We start from the raw sequence: 20,941 nt of genomic DNA, 5'->3' as shown, positions 1-20,941 counted from the left end.
GGGTACCCGCAAAAAAAACCCACAATGGGTAGGGTAAAAACCCGCATCATGGGTATGGGCATGGGAACGGGTAATTACCCGCAAAATTAAGCGGGTATGGGTGCGGGTACGGGTACTGTAGTACCCACCCCGCCCCGCACCCGCACTTATATAAATATATTATTTATTTATTTAGTTATTTATTTATTATATTAGTGTTTAGTTTAATTAATTGTTTTCTTTTATATTTTAACATCTATTAATATCATTGGACCATTACAATATTTATAATTGAAACATAAACGTTTGCAAATTTTTTAAGAATCTGATTATGATAAATAGGTAAATAATTGTGATTTTATAACTAATAGTTATATCTTATTAATCGTGACTTTATAATTATACTTGCAACTTTTTATCAATTATCTCAGATAATATTATCATATGACTTGCAACTTCACAAAATATTATTATAGATATTTAAATATGTATTGTAACAAGTGTTCATTTGAAATGTTGAGTCAGAAAATATTTTGATTTATAATATTTTATGATTGGATTTAAGATATTTAAATAATTTTTAAATTTAATCACAATAATATCATTTATTTATCGATTTTTTTTAGTTAAAGTGTGGGTAACGGGTATGGGTACGGGCACTTAAGTACCCAGAGGGTAAGGGTACGGGTATTAAAGTTGATACCCAAGAGGGTACGGGCACGGGTATGGGTATTTTTTAAAATCGCGGGTATGGGGACGGGTACTATAGTACCCTACCCAAACCCTACCCATTGCCATCCCTACTTGGTGGTCGCTATTTGCGACGAAATGAGAAAGGGAAAAGAATCTGCACGCTGAGGGAGAAAGAAGAAGAGAGGTCTCAGCGGCGAGATGGTGCCTGGGAGTTGCCGCCGGTGATTTATGAATTTAGTTCACGTAAAAGTTCATTAAATCAGTTCATTTATGCAAACTCAGTTCATGTAGATTCCTAGACATACTCAATTTTCATATGTATGCTCACTTTCCGTACGCATAGAGACCATCAGAATCACTGATATCAAATATTGACAAAATGAAGATAAAAAGAGAAATTAAGATTTAAAATCATATATATAAACATGGGCATTTTGGATTTTATAAAAAATTTGAATGTGTGGGTAACAAAAAGGGAGGTGTGTAGCAAAGTTGTACATATAGATGTTCACATTATAATTTTACATCTTATTTGTTAACAAATGAAATTAATATATATTTTAAAAGATAAGATGATTAATTTTTTAACGACAAAGTTCAACTTTAAACTTCAAATAATCTGATACACAACTCAAATAATTTAAAAGCAAAGTTGTTAATTGAAATTGCTATGTTTAATTAAGTTTTGATGCACTCCTCTTTATTGTTTAATTAAGTTTTTAAATATTTAAACAGACACTCCTCTTTATTTAATTACTCAATCAGTCTCATTCATATTTATAGAAAAAACTGTCAAAAAATATTATTTTTAAATTTTAATGTAGATTTCTAATTATATATTATAATTAGTAGTATTATGTACATAACTTTTAAATTATTGTTTTTTATTTTATGCTTATAGTAATGGTAATATATCATTGTTAATAATAATAAATCAGTAAAATTATCATTTACTTTTTTACATTTATTATTTTTTATTTGTCTATAATCATTAAATAAAATGATTATTGGGGAGTATTATTTGATGATGATGATAATAATAATAATAATAATAATAATAATAATAATAATAATAATAATAATAATAATAATAATTATTATTATTATTATTATTATTATTATTATGCATTTCATTTTTTTTAGCAGGTGTTTGTATCATCCTTCGTTTTTAAAACTGATTTGAAGCTATGTTTTTTACATTGAATCCACCTTGCAACTCGACAAAAGGTGTTAGACCACCAAACAAAGACGAATAAATTCTTCAATAACTTTTTTTAAAAAAAAATAGAAGGCTTATAACTTTTTAAGAGAGAATTGGCTAAGAAGCACTTTTTGCACCAAAGTTTCAGCAAATTTGACCCTTTCTTCATGATGTCTAATTTTTCCTTCTTTAACTTTATCATATTAAAAGTCTAACTTCACATAATTTTCATGGGATCAATGCATAACTCATTTTAAAAAAATTGTATAGATGTAAAATTTAATTAAAAAAATAAATGAAAAATATATTATGACGTGTACCGTTGTTTAATAGTAGCATTTGATCAATAAAATCTTTGTTTTGTTTTTTTATGAAAAAATAAAAATTACGTAATTGGATTTTAATTTCTATGTCAAATATATGGTTAGGTTAGACGTTCAAACTCATAGTTTGAATCTATATTAATATTAATGGGACTCTTAAAAACTTGAAGAAATAATTTTTTCAATTTAAGAATTGCAAATATTATTTACTAATTTACTTAATTTCCTTAAAATATGTATGTATGAAGTATCTCAAAAGTATATAAGATAAATTGACTTTAAAATGATTGTATTAAAATAATAATTATGATACTTTTAAGATATATATCTATGAAGTCTCGATATTAGATACATATACGATATACGATAGATATACATTTCTATATTAATTTGAGGTATTTGAACTTCATAAGTATTATTATTATTTTTTTCCAGGACTAGCATTGATTGATACTCATGTGGATCTTATCATTGTTGATATGAATCCATCATAGGGTCTACAAAAATTTTGATTAATAGTTAAGACAATATTAAAGGCCAAGTGCCAATCATAATTTTAGTAACATTCACAATTCTCAATGTCACAAGATATTTTGTGAGGCTTAAATTCAAACAATTTGAGATGATTAGTAACATGTGAAACAACAATCGTGCGGACCTGGACATGGAATTAGTGTTGGAAGCTTAGGTAAGTATCCAAAGGAAGAACCTGTTGAACAACTTTTAGTCAAGAATATGATGGACATAGTATCACTACCAAACTGTATATTAATCCATTCTAAATAATATATTGTTCCAAAATTGAAATACCACTAAACTACCAAAACCATTGAAAATAGTATTGATTCATCTTTTTATAGTAAAGTTATTTTAAGAAACTCTCCATTTTTAACTATATACTCTTTAATAATAAAAAATAAAATGTGTTTCTAAATGTAATTTATAATTTAAATTATTAAATAAATTTATTATTGTTCTTCAAATATCTTTATTAATATTAGTACTAGTAGTATTGATTTGTCTATAATGAAAAGTTCTAACCAACCACATATACACACAAAAATAGTAAAAAAAAAACTCATGTATGAGGATAAGAGTAAAAGAATAAGATTGGATCTTTAATAAAATAATTTGATTGGTTCAAATTAAAATACAAGGATTTGTAATGCACTATCTACAACCATTATGAACTATATTGAAAGAACAAGATTGAATTTTTAATAAAACAAATTGATTGGTTCAAATTAAATTACAAGGATCATTAATATAACATTTGATCACAACCGTTGATAAATTATATTTAACTGTTTAGATTAAAACTCTTTTTTTCCCACACTTCTACTCATCAAATTAACTCCCTTAAAATCTCATATAAAATATCTTGTTTTTTCAATCTCCATCAAATATAAAATGAAAATATAAAAAACAAAATACTAAACACAAACACACTCCTTTTTTACTCACCTTCTCCTATTCTACATTTCTTTTTTACTCCTTGAAGACTTCATAGAACATTTCTTAGTGTGAGTCTCGTCTCTTCTTGACATATTTTTTCTTTATTTTTATTTTTTTACATTTTTATTCATTTGTAATGCACTACTCATTTATAAATTTTAATGAACTCTTCAACTACAACTTATTGTAAAAAATAATCTTTTTTTATCTAATTTTTCATGGGACGAAGATCCATTCTTTTGAACCATATTCTACTTGGTGTTTAACTATTTAATTACTATTAACTTAAGCTTAATCATGAAACCCTATATACGGCAATAATAGTAGTTCACGGTTCATATTCTACGATTCCTTAACCTCTGATGGAATCCAAAATATACATTGTTCTCGATTATTCTTGTAAACTCCGTATATCTACTCGATTAAACCCTTCAATATATGCCTCTTATAATACAGTGTATGTTTTTCATTAAATTTTGATCTTATTTGTTCCGTTAAGTAATTGGTTGTGATTTAGATTTTCTAATAGATGAGATTTAGTTTTAATGTGCATCCTATTGTTAATTTTATTAAAAAATTAATTTTGTGTTAAATATCTTAACTTTGATTTTGAGTATCTACTATTATTATTTAATATTAATTTTATTTTTTATTTTTACATTTCTATTCTTTATACATACTATTTATAGTTATTTTAATTTTACACATACGTATTTTATAAATGTAGAAAGATCTCGGGAGAGTCGTCAACCATCTAAATCCTATTAGAAATTAATGCAAAATGAAGTAAGTTGCTTTAAATAGAAGATGTGTATATGAAAAGTTCATATACACATACAGGAAAAATGGAACTGTATATTAGTAATTTACACGTTTTTTATTTGAACAAAAAATTCTACCATCTCTTTTAAAATTTAATGTTATTGCAATTTTTTTTTAAATATATTATTTTCTTTTTCTTTCTATTAATAATCCGATTGAAATAAATAAAAATTATTTGAGAATCTGATATTAACACACATCCAATTCAATAATAAAATAAAAGAAGTCACACACAATAAACTTTCTTTTTCATTGCAGTGGTGAATTTCTTTCTCAAACTTTTTGAACTTCCATCTCATCGCTAAGTTAAGAAAAAATAATAATGTCTTGTTCTTTATAAGAAATTTTAAATAATTTTTATTAATGAATTGAATTATAAATTTATAATTTTCTCTTCTATTATTTATCTTTCTGAATTTTTTTAGTTTTCGCCTTTCATATTTCTAACTTACACGTTCCCTCACGTTCATTGAATGATTGTATGACTTAATGGTTCTTGTCTCGTTTTTTTTATTTCAACTTTTCATTAATATTTTTTTTAAGTTAATTTGATTTTGTTAATTCATTATTGTTTCAATGTCTATCTTATTCATATGTATGATTGAGAATTTGTATAATTTATTTTTATAAAATTATTCTTGCCTAGTTTATAAAAATGATTTAATGACACAAATTTTAATTAAATTAATATTGATCGACTACTAAACATTGCTAAAACTATATTGTGAAAATTGAGAAAATGATTTTATTTAATATAAAATGAAATTGACAAAATTATCCTTTATTTAAAATATGATGTGTAATCCCTATATATATATATAACTTTTTTATAGGAAAGTTAAGTAAAAAATAATAATAAATTTAGATGGTATATGTATCAGGTACCCCGCACCCCAATACTCATCATCTTATATACCCAAGATATATATAATAATCTTATGAAATCTTCATGACTAAAAAAAAAAACGTAAGAAATTTAATTTCGACGGAAGAAAAGGTATATTATTTTTTTTCATTATTTTAACATTAATTATTGTTCATATTATTTTGATTCTTTTTGTTTTTTGTTTTTTTGCATTAATTTAGTTAGACGTATGTAAGTACTAGTAAACTGTTAGGAATACACATGTGTGATAGAGATTATGTGGATAAATGAAATATATTTTAGATATATAAATATAATATTAAAATAAATATGTTTAATGTAGTTTTTGAAAAAAGAAATTTTATAATTATTGTTTTATAAGAGTACAATCTTATTTATACGTATATTCAATTATTATAGAAAAATTAAAATTACTTATTTTTTTAGTATAAAATATAAATATGTTAATTGTTTTAAAAAAAAATACATTTTTAAAAAATTGTATTTTGTTATTAATAAAATTGTTGTTTTGAAAAAAATATATTTATTTAATTAGAATAATTTTTTAAAATATAAATTTTAAAATTATCAAAGTGTACCATCTGTATCTTTAAAACTCAAATACTAACATATATTACAATCAACTTATCTAAAAGTAGTTTTATTATTTTAATTATAAAAATTAAACTTTTTAAAAAAGAAATTTTTTATATTAATTTCAAGGTAAAGAAGTGGAAGCATCCACGCCTATTAAAAGTAACGTACTATTTTTTTATATTAATTTTAAAATAAGATAAATAATTTTTTTTATACTAGTATTATATAGTAAAATGAAAACTACCACTTTATTCTGAAAAACTAAAAGGTCCCGACTTGTAATTTTTATTTCACATTTATTGGTTGCTCAAACAGTAGAAGTGTCAACTTTCAGACCACTTTCTAGTCAAAGTAGATGTCACCCTTCTGCCAACATTGCCATTTACATGTGTAATGCCAAATAAATGTTATAAGATATGCAATAAAATGAGAGAACAATTAAGTTTTTTTTTGCACAAGAGAAAAGAACAATGATATTTGTTTTTGTATAGAAAAAATGTAATTTGTAGCACATCAATGGTGGGAGAGATAAAATAGTTAAACGACAAAGATAGTGTATGGACGAATGGTGGTTAGGTTGAATGTTAGTGAATTGCATTGCTCTCTACATAATAGAAGTGAATAATGTATAGTGGTTTGGTTGAATGTTATTGAATTGCAATGCTTTATATAGGATAGAAATGGCATGGTACACAAGTACAAGAATTTTCTCTCCACTCTCTCAGCGTTGAATTAGAAGTAGAGGAGAGATATTTACTTAATTTTCTATCAGCAATCTTTTATATATTGGCTTTTTTTTTTTTCCGACATATTGTGTTTTAACTCTATAATATTATATTATCATATGAATGTACCAAAAAAGAAATTAATTTGTGAAAAAGAATTAAAAAAGATTATACTTTTTTCTGGATACAAATAGACATTATACTTTTATTTTTTCGTATATAAAGATAATATACTTTTTAACACGAGTTTCTTAATATATCCTTTTTTGGAATGAAAGTAGATAAAGCGCTAAAATAACAACCAAATAAAAAATGTTAAGAGAAACTAATAGTAGTAACTATCAATATCTACCAACAGTCCAATACGACACTAGAAATAAAATAAAGAAAAAATAAGTAAATAAATTTTAAAACTGGATTTCAAATACTTATTCTAATGTATTCTTTTAGAATGTATTATTCGCTCTAGAAATATATTGAATTAACATTTATACTATTTTAATGATCAGTCTTAAGTATTAAATAATTAATTAATTTTACATCTTTTCTGGAAATTGAAGAAATTTTTTAAAAGATATTTTTATTCTGAGTCAATTATGAAAAATATATTAGAAGTTGGTTTGACTAATCTACATATTGATCATGGATTTTTTTTGTCATTGATTAAGTTTTTGCTCTGTGGAATTTTTCCAACTCTACCATTGCATTGCACAGTGACCTTATAATTTACCTTTTATAAGAATCAATAGTGAAATTTGCCTTTAAATTAATTAAATTAAATTGTTATTAATTTTTATGTATGTAATTACACACACAAAGGTAAAACAAGTATCTTATGATGTTAAATTTCCTCCAAACTACAAAGACGCATATGCTATGATATGATATCAATCGTCACGTCAACTGACTAACAAATATGACAGGGGCATAGATTCAAATATGATAGGGGCGTACCCGTTGGTGCGTAGATTCCTCGTAAAGTTAAGCAACTAAAAACTTCATCGATTGAAAGGATTGGTCTGGTGCAATTACGAAATGGAAATGATTAGTATTATGGAGGGTGCAACTACCTACGAAGACCTCATTATAAGTATTGAATGCATGCGATAGACTCATGGTTTATAAGTATTGGCAGACATGAATAAGCTCATTTAAACCGATTTTTATTTTTATTTTTATTTTTATATATATTGAGAAATGCTAATACGTACGTGCTCCAACGTATATCTTACATGTTAATAGTTCTAATGCGTCAATTCTAAATGTAGATAGATTAATGAATTGAAATAAATAAAAATGTATACTCAGTTCTAAGATTAATGTTGAAACAAATGACAAGAAGTAACACAATTTGTTAATTTTCTATATCATGTCACTAAATAATGTAATTCCAAATAGCACAAAACATAAGTGCTTAATGTTTAACTACTTTATAACTACTGCATGATAACTAAAACAAATTATTTATCTATACTTCATAATCCAATAGAAGTATTATAAGAAGAGAACCATTTACTTCCATTAGATTTAATGTGTCTTCAACAATATCGCACTTGGCAGCTTTGAACAATATTGCACTTGTTAATTCTTCATAATAGCCTAAATCAACAATATTACATCTTGTTTTGGAGGCTTATGATGAAACATATTTGGAGCCTGCCTCCAAGAGTAATCTTAACAAGATACTCATTTTTATCCAACTGCAACTTAGATCTTAGTTTCTTTAGAAGGTTATCAAGTACCGAGTCCAATTTTGCAATCATCCAATTCTCCAAGAAGCATACATCTCCAAGGATCAAACCACAAATTACAAACTTTCTGAAAAGGTATAACAATTATACAAGGAGACATAACTATTTGTGAATTTAAAACTATTCCCTTCAACCATGAAATTATGCAATTGTAAATAGTGGTTTTTTAAATTGATTTTCCTTCATAAAAATCAGATCGAGTCACATCTTTCACAGGTTGTTAAACCACCGAGAAAGGATGCAAAATTCATAAAAAGGTTGCGCACCTTAACAATTTTTCAAGATGTTTGTCAAAGTATAAAATTTGACTTGTAAAAAACGATCCCTTTTTCCCACTTTTTTGCATGTCCTTCGTGATCTACTTTAGTCTCAAGAATCCTGCAACAAGAAGCAACACAGATGGTGACAATATTTATTCAAGGTATATGATTTGATTATTTGCTTTAGAATGCAATAAGAATGACCATTACCTAAGTAAGATATATGTGCTCTCTGTTATAAGAAGATCCACTAGTATTTTGATTCTGAAATTGAACTTATGTTATTAACATTAATTAACTGAGAGTGACAAGCAGAAGCCCTAGTAGTAGAATGAACATGATCGACAATGGCTCATGAAACACTACAACATCAATCCAAGCGACAACAGCCCATACAGTTTTTTCAGCAGTGGTGGTTTGTCCTTTTTTTATCGGCCATAGGGGACTAAACATCAAGGGAATGGGCAAGAGAAAATATGGCTGGTTAAATAACTGATCCAGGTTTCAAATTTTCGAAGTCTGATAACTCCTTAATTAATGTATGGCTGGTTAACACTATGAAACCAACAATTTTAAAGCTCTTTATGTGATTGTCCTTTATATGGGTTTCTTTTTGTGTACATCTTGTGGCACGATAGTCAATTTACCGCATGCCTTACTGAAGCCACTTACCTTATTAACAGACTTCCTTCGGTTATTTACTGGCTCCTCTTCATCCATCATCATCTCGAGTACAAGTTTATCAAAATATTTGGTTATGCCTATTTCCCACATCTTATTAGTAATCATTGACATTTTTAGAAAATGTAAAACTACTCTCAACACCATTTACGAATTAAATCTAGGTATAACAATTCAAAAAGAGGGATGAAATGATGTAGTATCAAAAAGTGCATTATATACTATATAGCGACATGTCTTACTTTTGAAGTACACAACATACATAGATAGTCAATAATTATAACAGATGACATCTTGAGATTACGCTCAGTCCCAAAGTAAAATGCATTATTCCCATGTGCATTTTCCCAAAAGTAACTCTAACTCTAAAATAATCATCCAAACATATGTATACTCGCATTCCATGCATGAGTCATATTCTTCTATCCTTTTGTCATAACAACTATTTATAGACTAGTAGAGAAAACACTACCAATTTACTATGATTTATTAATGTTAGGCTTAGCGTAAAGATATAAGATATGAAACAATACTTATACTTGATCGAGAGAGTAGCTTCGTGGACATTTTGCTCCTAACAAACTCCCATTTAAGATTAATCAAATCTTTGAGTAATCCATTTTTCCCAACAAGTTTAGATGACATACAGTGTCAACACCTTATTTTGGAGAAAATGCAATTCATTGAGAAAACAAAATAAGTCGTGTAGTCTATTTGGTCTAAAACCTCATTCTCTTCTACACTCTCGTTTACTCATGGACTAATGCGGTAGAAATGCTTGGAAACTTTTTCTATAAAGCTTGACGAACGAGTATTCCTTTATTCACTCCCATCAATGTTGGATCCTGTTTGTCTTTCTCTTTTTTCTTTTCTCCAATTTTGTGTTCTGTCCCAACACTCATTAATTTCATTTCTTTTGTACTTGCTTCCGAGTATTAAAGTTGAACCAGAAGAAAAGTTAATGGAGATTCTGAACTATCTAAATTTTTCAAAGTTGTCTCGTACAAGTTTCTTCCAGACTGTTGTTAAACAATCGATTTACATACATTAGGTTTTATTGTACACAAATCTTCAATATACTTAAACACAACAGCTTATATAATTAATATAAACTTTGAGCCACCAAATGAAACAAAGAGACAAATTTTCTGTAGATCAAAGAATGAAAACTTCTCAATATGGGTTAAGGCTATAAGAGCACATTTAATGTGCATGATAGAAACAGACATGATAAGATATAAAGCTGAATAAGGATAGGATAATGACAAGATAAAAATTAGCATATCTTGTGTTTAATACACACATGATCACATTTTATTTTGTGATGTATTTGATACAAATCTCATCATGATATGATATAATATATTACATTTAACTTATTATATTTTAAATATTATAAATTAACAAAAAAATTAAATAAGTAATTAAATGATTTTATATTAAAACTATCCATTGACACTACTAAATAAAAACTTTAAATTTTAAAAATAAAATCATGAGTAACCAAATAATTATATTTTATTTGATAGAATGTAAATAAAGATATTATATATAGATGGCAAGAATACCTTGTAAACAACTTATATTTATTTTAAAATTTCAATTAACTTTCATATTTTTATAATTGTGAATACTAATAAATTAAATTATATAAAAAGACAAATCTACTCTTGTGTAAAATCATAAATATTTTTTAAATTAATTATTAATATTTAATTTTTAAGTTAAATATCAAATTCTATTAATTATATTTTTATTTGATTAGATTTACATTTTTATATTTTAGATTATATTTTATAAATTGTTTTTATATTTATATTTTAGTATATTTCAATTTATACTTTAAATTATATTTTGTAAGAAAAATTGAGTAAACTATTGTTTTTAAACTATCATGTTGGTATCTTTTATTTAAAATATTGTGTGTAACCCCTATATATATATATATATATAATTTTTTTATCGGAAAGTTAAGTAAAAAATAATAATAAATTTAGATGTATATGTATCAAGTACCGCATCACAATGTACTATACTTCATCTTATATATCCAAGATATATATAATAATCTTATGAAATCTACATGATTAAAGAAGAATGCGTCAAAAAATTTAATTTCGACGGAAGAAAAAGTATCCTATTTTTTTCTCATTATTTGAACATTAATTATTGTTCATATTATTTTGATTCTTTTTGTTTTTTGCATTAATTTAGTTAGACGTATTTACGTACTAGTAAGCTATAATTGGTGTTAGGAATACACGTGTGTGATAGAAATTATGTGGATAAATGAAATATATTTTAGATATATAAATATAATATTAAAATATGTTTAATGTAGTTTTTGAAAAAAGAAATTTTATAATTATTGTTTTATAAGAGTACAATCTTATTTATACATATATTCAATTATTATAGAAAAATTTAAATTACTTAATTTTTTAGTATAAAATATAAATATGTTAATTGTTTAAAAAAAAATACATTTTAAAAAAAATTGTATTTTGTTATTAATAAAATTGTTGTTTTGAAAAAAAATATATTTATTTAATTAGAATAATTTTTTTAAAATATAAATTTTAAAATTATCAAAGTGTACCATCTGTATCTTTAAAACTCAAATACTAACATATATTACAATCAACTTATCTAAAAATAGTTTTATTATTTTAATTATAAAAATTAAACTTTTTAAAAAAGAAATTTTTTATATTAATTTCAAGGTAAAGAAGTGGAAGCATCCACGTCTATTAAAAGTAACGTAATATTTTTTTATATTAATTTTAAAATAAGATAAATAATTTTTTTATACTAGTATTATATAGTAAAATGAAAACTACCACTTTATTCTGAAAAACTAAAAGGTCCGACTTGTAATTTTTATTTCACATTTATTGGTTGCTCAAACAGTAGAAGTGTCAACTTTCATACCACTTTCTAGTCAAAGTAGATGTCACCCTTCTGCCAACATTGCCATTTACATGTGTAATGCCAAATAAATGTTATAAGATATGCAATAAATGTTATAAGATATGCAGTAAATGTTGATAGAACGTGCACGCTCCATCTTGTTTTGAATTTTAAACTGTGTTTCTTAATGGTTTAAAAAGATGTGCCCTATATCATTCTTGTTAAAATAAAAAAATTTCAACAGCAATTCAAGTCAAAATAAGTTAAATGTTTATGTTTAGTTTTAGCAATCGGAGAAACTTTCAAACTCCAGGGTGAAATAGCCTTACTAATACGCATTATTTTACGGAATTGAGTGTGTTACAATTTCTTTGGATTGTTGTATCATATATATTATTATGCATGTATATTTGAATAAATTTGAAGTTAACAAGGATGATTCTTTATTATATGATAGTATGTGTTTATCAATAAACGAATCAAATAAAAGTAATGAGGTGAAACTTTTCTTTACATAGATATTTCGTCATAATTTATTTTGTATTTTATTATTGTTTATATTTGTTTAAAGAGAATGATGGGTCTACTCTAATGCATTTAATTCCTTTAATTTGCTATCACAACCTCAATGACCTGCTCCACTTTATTTCAAGAAGATGATCAAGAATGTTCATCATCCTTCTTCACCTCATGAGAATGATGTGCATGTTTCATTATTTAGTTTATTTGCCATGACCTCCTTCACCTCATCCTCAATATATAAAGTGTCTAAGAGATATATAATTCGTTTTTTTCTCCAATATGTATATATAGATATATATGTAACTGTTTCAAATACACAATAAGAATTATGATGACTGTTTTCCTTTTGTTCAAATATTAATATATTGATCTACGGTAGAGAGGTATAAATAATATACACTTCAACATGTAATTTTTAATATGCCTTTGATGTGAAAATCCAATAGAAAACAATCGAAGATCTAAGGTGTGGACTCAAAGTGTAATGAATTTTTTGGACTTTGATGGTTTATAATATTTTGACTTTTTAAATTGAAAATTTTTTTTTATTGTTTTTACATCACTCGAATGAAGTATATAAATTGATGATCAAAATGCATAAATTAATGATAATTCTAAATTGAAACATGTATAAATTGTCTTAAGGAAAACAAATCACGGTTTTAACATAATTTCTCTTTTCTATTTGCAAATTCTCATATGAATTTTGCATGTGAACTCACTTTAAGGGTAATGTCTTAAAAAACAAAATTTCTCATATTCTTCTCTATTTTATAAATAAATAAAAAATTCAGTTTTTTTCTTTAAAAAATTTATTTTTTCAAACTAAAAATCAATTTTGATTGTTTGAAGGGATTGTTTTAGATTTTTAACAATCATTTGTTAAAAAATGAAAGAAAAAAAAAATAGTAACTTCTCATACTTATTTCTTGCGATAGATCAGAGAGAGAGAGAGAGAAAATGTCAACGACAAAAAAACTGAAGAACACCTGATTTAATTTATAAATAAGAGAAAATCGCGCATTTACTTTTGCTCCATAAAATCCAAAATTGCCCTTTCTAAGATTTTCTCCTTCAATTTTCAATATAATAGATAGATTATATAAAGAATAATTAATATTTTCTTCTTCTATTAATTATAAGATATTTCTTTAACATTTGTTTATCGAATTTGATAGGCTCAAGAAACATTCCATAAAACGAGCTCAAACAAAGTTCGTATACTTGAAATAACTATTCAATAATACATTTAATATACTTGAATTTATGGGGTTGAAATAGACGCTTACAAAGCAAGATGGGACAAATGTGTAAAGTAATTTTTTCGTGAATGTTTAAGGCTCAACAGTTTGAACTGCAACATGAGTTCAGATTTTGTGGTCATGTTGCTTAGGTGTTATAGCAAACTAAACAATTCTTCTTTCAACATAGACACAACTGAAATAGCCATTGAAACCTGTTAATAGTCATCAAAATAAAAACACACAAATTTAACAAGAATTTGTATTCAAAACTTTTGAAAAATATTAAAACACAATCAGGTCACATTTAAGTTATTCTCATTCACATTTTGAATTTTTACTAATTAAAGAGAGAATATTAATAAAGTAACTAATTACAACGAGTATATTAATAAACTCACCTAATTACCAAACAAAGATAAGTAAATATAAGTGTAGATCGACAACAATGAAAAAAAGTTTATATCAACCTTCAACGTATATTTGTGAAATCTATATTATATTTTGTTTATAATTTAAAAACATCATTAAATTTAATCTTTTAATTGTTGAATCAATTGAAATTACATTTAAGAATTATTGCCAAGATTAATACTTCAAAATAGAAACCGATAAAAACTAGAACTTAAAAAAAAATTCTAAAAATAGAGCAATAACATTACTCAACAAACACATTATACTCTATCAAGGACACAAAGAAGATAAATTGAATTTCTAGATTCTCATTTTCATTTCGATCAAAAACTTATTTAAGGATTACATTGTGCAAGGTTTGTATACATATTGATTCTATTAACCAATTATCGACTAAAGCAAGTGCAACTATAACAAACTTTTATTTGCTTAAAATAATTAACCCATTATGATGATATCTCATCATCATCTATTGAGAAAAGAGTACAACCAAGTTTTTTTTTGTTTGTATAGAAAATAGTACTAAATAGCATCAAATAAGAGAAGATAACTTTTTTTTTTTGGTTAATTTGATTCCTCAAATATCTTACCGGGCAACATGTATCTATCATTAACAAATAATAACAACCCATTTTGTATGTATGGTAACCAAAATCCAATTGTTCAAATATAATACATTTATTCATTCTTCTATGAGCAATTAACCTGAGAAAAATAATTAAAAGATATTATACTTTGTATCACAGGGGTTTCTTAATATATTTTTCTTGAAATGATAGATTGATAGTAGCTAAAACTCTAAAATAACAACAAATTAAAAATGTTAAGAGAAATTAATTGTAGCAATTAGTAATGAGTAAAAAAAAAGTTAACATTCACCAACGGTACAACGCAACATAATAAAGTTTGTTTTGTATAAGAAAAAAAATAATTTATAGCACATAAATCAAATAATAAAGACCCATGTAAACTACTAAAAAATAATTCTGTAAGTAATACATGAGAATTATTTTGCCATAGATCACAATTATTTTAGAAATACTCCTACAAAGTAATACGATTTGTAAATTTTTCTTTTACGGTGATTTAGATGCAACTATATTTTTTCAGCAAAATTCACCTTTTTTTTTCCTTAAAAATTTACATTCGGATAAAATCTTAGGAAACATTGGCAGCAAATTGCAAAATTTCATGCCAGTTTTCATGTTTTTATTTATATATAAATAAAGTAAAATTATTTTTTAAACAAAATAATAAATTAAAACAAGTTTTATGATATTATAAAAAAACTATATATAGCATTATGAATTTTTAAACTAAATTTTTCTGATAATATGAATAAGTTTTTAATAATAATTTGTCAAAATAATTTTAATTAATAAACTAATTATAGTGAAATCAAGATTATTATTAAGATTAGTATTATTATTTTAAAAAACTTGTTGTTCTTCTTCTTGTTTGCTCTTTTTGGGCAGAATGCGCCGCCGAGAAAGGAAGAAGCTGGAAAGCAATGCCGAGTGCCTTGGGTACCAAAATTCAGTCTCTTCAAAATTCTTACTTACTCTATTCTTCCCTCACTCTCATCATCATCATCCACTCCTTCGCCTTCTGCTAATGCATAGTTTCTTACGAAATCATTCAAATCAATCTCTATAAAGTTTTCTTAGCATTTCAGTCTTCTTTGTTTCATTTCTCTTAAATTGAAGATTCTCATTTTCTTTTTCATTTGTATGATTTTTGCAGGATGGACAACATGGCAAGGCACGGAGCATTGCTTATAAAAATGGTTAGTTAATAGTTTCGCAATAGAATCTATACGTTATGTTGTTCTAGCTCTGCTCATAAACTGTTTGATAAATGTTCTAACTCACTTTTTCTTTTTAAAAAAATCTATATTTTAATTTTTTTATTTATCTGGTTGATTGGTCATATCATATACTATACCTAGTTCCAGACATTGCTTGGTCGGGGTTTTGATCCCTAGTTCGTTCATTCAATCAAATGGTCTGTGAATTGACTCAGTTTGAAACTTAAGTTTTTGGTCTAGCATGAATAGCAGGACATAATTTTTGCATGTCACAAAATAATGCAGGTTATGTTGGGGGTTGTTTTTTTTAAGGTGGCAGTGGTTATAAAAGGCTCTATTTCTTTTTGTTTTATTATACTATTTTTATGTGGTCAATTTCCTTTCTTGTTGATGTGATTATCAATTTTTATTACTTACCGCTTGATTGAGTCATAGCTTTTGCATACTTGCATTCCATATTATCATAACACTCCTTTTAAATTCCAGTGTGAATACAAGGTAAGGAAGCTATATGACATTAAAAAAGTAGTATTGATTCATCATTTTACAGGGAGGTTATTTTAAAGAACTCTATATTTTTTACTGTACACTGCATAATGATAAAAAATTAAAAAATTGATGTGTTTCTAAATGTAATTTATAATTTAAATTATTAAATATATTTATTATTGTTCTTAAAATATCTTTATTAATACTAGTACTAGTAGTATTGATTTGTCTTATAAAATGAAAAATTTTAACCAAACACATACATGTACACACAAAATAGTTAAAAAAAACCTCATATATAAGGACAAAATTGTATCTTTAAATAGAACAATTTGATTGGTCTAGACTACATCACAATGATTTGTAATAAAACAATTTGATTGGTCTAAACTACATCACAAGGATTTATAATAAAACAATTTGATTGGTCTAAACTACATCACAAGGATTTGTAATGCATCATTTACAACCATTGATGAACTATATTGAAAGGACAAGATTGAATCTTTGATAGAATAATTTGATTGGACCAAATCAAATCAACAAATATCATAATTGCAATATTCTCAACCGTTGATAAATTATATTCAACGGTCTAGATTAAATCTCTTTTTCTCCCACACTCCCACTCATCAAATTAACTTGCTTAAAATTTCATACAACATATCTTGTTTTTCTAGTCTCCATCAAATATAAAATCAAAACACTAAACACAAACACACTACATCCATCAAATATAAAATCAAAACACTAAACAAACACACTACATATTTTTTTAGTCACCCTCTCCTATTCTACATTTCTTTTTTATTCCTTGAAGACTTCAGAGAACATTGCTTAGTGTGAGTCTCATCTCTTCTTGACATGTGATTTTATTTATTATTATTTTTTAAACTTTCCACTCACTTATTTGTAATGCGGTACTTATTTATAAATTTTAATGGACTCTTCAACTTATTGCAAAAAATTAGTTTTTTTTTTAATCTATTTTTTTATGGGATGATGATCCATTCTTTTGAACCATTTTCTTCTTGGAGTAACAAAATGATCACTCTTTCTTGGAGTAATTTTATGATTGAATAATGTTTTTTTACTTACTCTTGTATTCATATTATTTTAACTCATATAAAGGAAAGAGTTTATTTTTGCTTACATTGGTGAACCATACATTAAGTCAAATGAAAAATCTTGTGGTGTTTAACTATTTATCTAGTGACAGTGGCTTTGATCAAACCAATTGATCAACTATTAAATACTGCTGGAACCAGATTGTGGGAATTGAAAAAATGATTTTGTTTTAAATAAAATGGAATTGACAAAGTTATCCTTTATTTAAAATGTTTTGTGTGTAACCCATGTATACACATATATGCATAAAAACTTTTTCTCTGTTCTGGGAAAACTGAGTAACGAATTAATCATAAATTTAACTCTCACTTGTAGGCCTTACGACTAAAACAAATGGATATCAGATCATCTCATTTTTACAAGATATATATAATAATCTTATAAAAAACTCACACTTTTGGAGTGGAGGAGCTGTGTGCAGTCAAAGTTATGTCGATCTGAGGTATACTATTTTTTTTCTCATCTTTTTAATATTTATTATTATTATTTATATTATTTTAATTTTGTTTTTTGAACTAATCTAGTCTTATTTAAGTTGTTTATAAGCTCTAATTGGTTGTTAGTGATATTTTCGAGATATGCAAATAAACTAGGTAGAAATGTGTATTAAAATAAACTTGTGTTAACATATCAAGTGAAAAAAATAAATTTTAGTATTGTATTTTATAAAATTGCGATCTTACTCATACTTATTTTCAAGTATAATAGATAAATTAAATATTAAAAATAGTAGTGTTATTTATTATGAAAGTTTAAGTGAAGAAAAAGAGGAATGCGAGGTTTGATTAAGGGAGAGTGGATATCTTTAATTAACACTTGGATAACTGAAGAGATTGGGTTTATATGAGAGAGTAAGTAGTTGTCAACTTTTTTTACATGAGAGAAGAGAATAATGAAATTTGTTGTTATATAGAAAAAAGGTCATTTGTAGTAAATTAAATGGTAGAAAAGAGATAAAACAATAAAATTAGAGAACAATTAAGTTTTTTTTTGCACAAGAGAAAAGAACAATGATATTTGTTTTTGTATAGAAAAAATGTAATTTGTAGCACATCAATGGTGGGAGAGATAAAATAGTTAAACGACAAAGATAGTGTATGGACGAATGGTGGTTAGGTTGAATGTTAGTGAATTGCATTGCTCTCTACATAATAGAAGTGAATAATGTATAGTGGTTTGGTTGAATGTTAGTGAATTGCAATGCTTTATATAGGATAGAAATGGCATGGTACACAAGTACAAGAATTTTCTCCCCACTCTCTCAGTGTTGAATTAGAAGTAGAGGAGAGATATTTACTTAATTTTCTATCAGCAATCTTTTATATATTGGCTTTTTTTTGTTTCCGACATACTGTGTTTTAACTCTATAATATTATATTATCATATGAATATGAATGTACCAAAAAAGAAATTAATTTGTGAAAAAGAATTAAAAAAGATTATACTTTTTTCTGGATACAAATAGACATTATACTTTTATTTTTTCGTATATAAAGATAATATACTTTTTAACACGAGTTTCTTAATATATCCTTTTTTGGAATGAAAGTGGATAAAGCGCTAAAATAACAACCAAATGAGAAACTAATAGTAGTAACTATCAATATCTACCAACAGTCCAATACGACACTAGAAATAAAATAAAGAAAAAATAAGTAAATAAATTTTAAAACTAGAGTTCAAATACTTATTCTAACGTGTTCTTTTAGAATGTATTATTCGCCCCAGAAATATATTGAATTAACATTTATACTATTTTAATGATCAGTCTTAAGTATTAAATAATTAATTAATTTTACGTCTTTTCTGGAAATTGAAGAAATTTTTTAAAAGATATTTTTTATTCTGAGTCAATTATGAAAAATATATTAGAAGTTGGTTTGACTAATCTACATATTGATCGTGGATTTTTTTTGTCATTGATTAAGTTTTTGCTATGTGGAATTTTTCCAGCTCTACCATTGCATTGCACAATGACCTTATAATTTACCTTTTATAAGAATCAATAGTGAAATTTGCCTTTAAATTAATTAAATTAAATTGTTATTAATTTTTATGTATGTAATTACACACACAAAGGTAAAACAAGTATCTTATGATGTTAAATTTCTCTAAACTACAAAGACGCATATGCTATGATATGATATCAATCGTCACGTCAACTGACTAACAAATATGACAGGGGCATAGATTCAAATATGATAGGGGCGTACCCGTCGATTCCTCGTAAAGTTAAGCAACTAAAAATTTTATCGATGGAAAGGATTGGTCTGGATGGTGCAACTACTACGAAACATCATAGATGGAAATGATTAGTATTATGGATGGTGCAACTACCGCATCATAGATGAAAATGATTAGTATTATGGAGGGTGCAACTACCTACGAAGACCTCATTATAAGTATTGAATGCATGCGATAGACCTCATGGTTTATAAGTATTGACAGACATGAATAAGCTCATTTAAACCGATTTTTATTTTTATTTTTATTTTTATTTTTATTTTTATTTTTATATATATTATGAAATGCTAATACGTACGTGCTTCAACGTATATCTTACATGTTAATAGTTCTAATGCGTCAATTCTAAATGTAGATAGATTAATGAATTGAAATAAAAAAAAAATGTATACTCATTTCTAAGATTAATGTTGAAACAAATGACAAGAAATAACACAATTTGTTAATTTTCTATATCATGTCACTAAATAATGTAATTCCAAATAGCACAAAACATAAGTGCTTAATGTTTAACTACTTTATAACTACTGCATGATAACTAAAACAAATTATTTATCTATACTTCATAATCCAATAGAAGTATTATAAGAAGAGAACCATTTACTTCCATTAGATTTAATGTTTCTTCAACAATATCGCACTTGGTAGCTTTGAACAATATTGCACTTGTTAATTCTTCATAATAGCCTAAATCAGCAATATTACATCTTGTTTTGGAGGCTTATGATGAAACATATTTGGAGCCTGCCTCCAAGAGTAATCTTAACAAGATACTCATTTTTATCCAACTGCAACTTAGATCTTAGTTTCTTTAGAAGGTTATCAAGTACCGAG

General features: G+C 25.6%; 1 long non-coding RNA gene across 2 annotated transcripts; it reads left to right on the top strand.

Moving 5' to 3' along the window:
* The first annotated feature begins 15,888 nt into the window (after nt 1-15,888).
* LOC101500960 (uncharacterized) lies at nt 15,889-20,509 on the top strand. Of its 2 annotated transcripts, XR_012163046.1 has the most exons (4): nt 15,889-15,965; nt 16,183-16,225; nt 18,179-18,305; nt 20,046-20,509. It is a non-coding gene; the product is annotated as an uncharacterized lncRNA (long non-coding RNA). The 2 variants fall into 2 exon arrangements; XR_012163045.1 differs by lacking the exons at nt 15,889-15,965; nt 16,183-16,225 and adding an exon at nt 17,422-17,577 and having other exon boundaries at nt 20,046-20,433.
* The last annotated feature ends 432 nt before the right edge of the window (nt 20,510-20,941 follow it).

This window comes from Cicer arietinum, chromosome 5, assembly GCF_000331145.2.
Source record: "Cicer arietinum cultivar CDC Frontier isolate Library 1 chromosome 5, Cicar.CDCFrontier_v2.0, whole genome shotgun sequence".
Taxonomy (NCBI): Eukaryota; Viridiplantae; Streptophyta; class Magnoliopsida; order Fabales; family Fabaceae; genus Cicer; species Cicer arietinum.
This window is presented reverse-complemented; position numbering and strand designations above follow the sequence as displayed.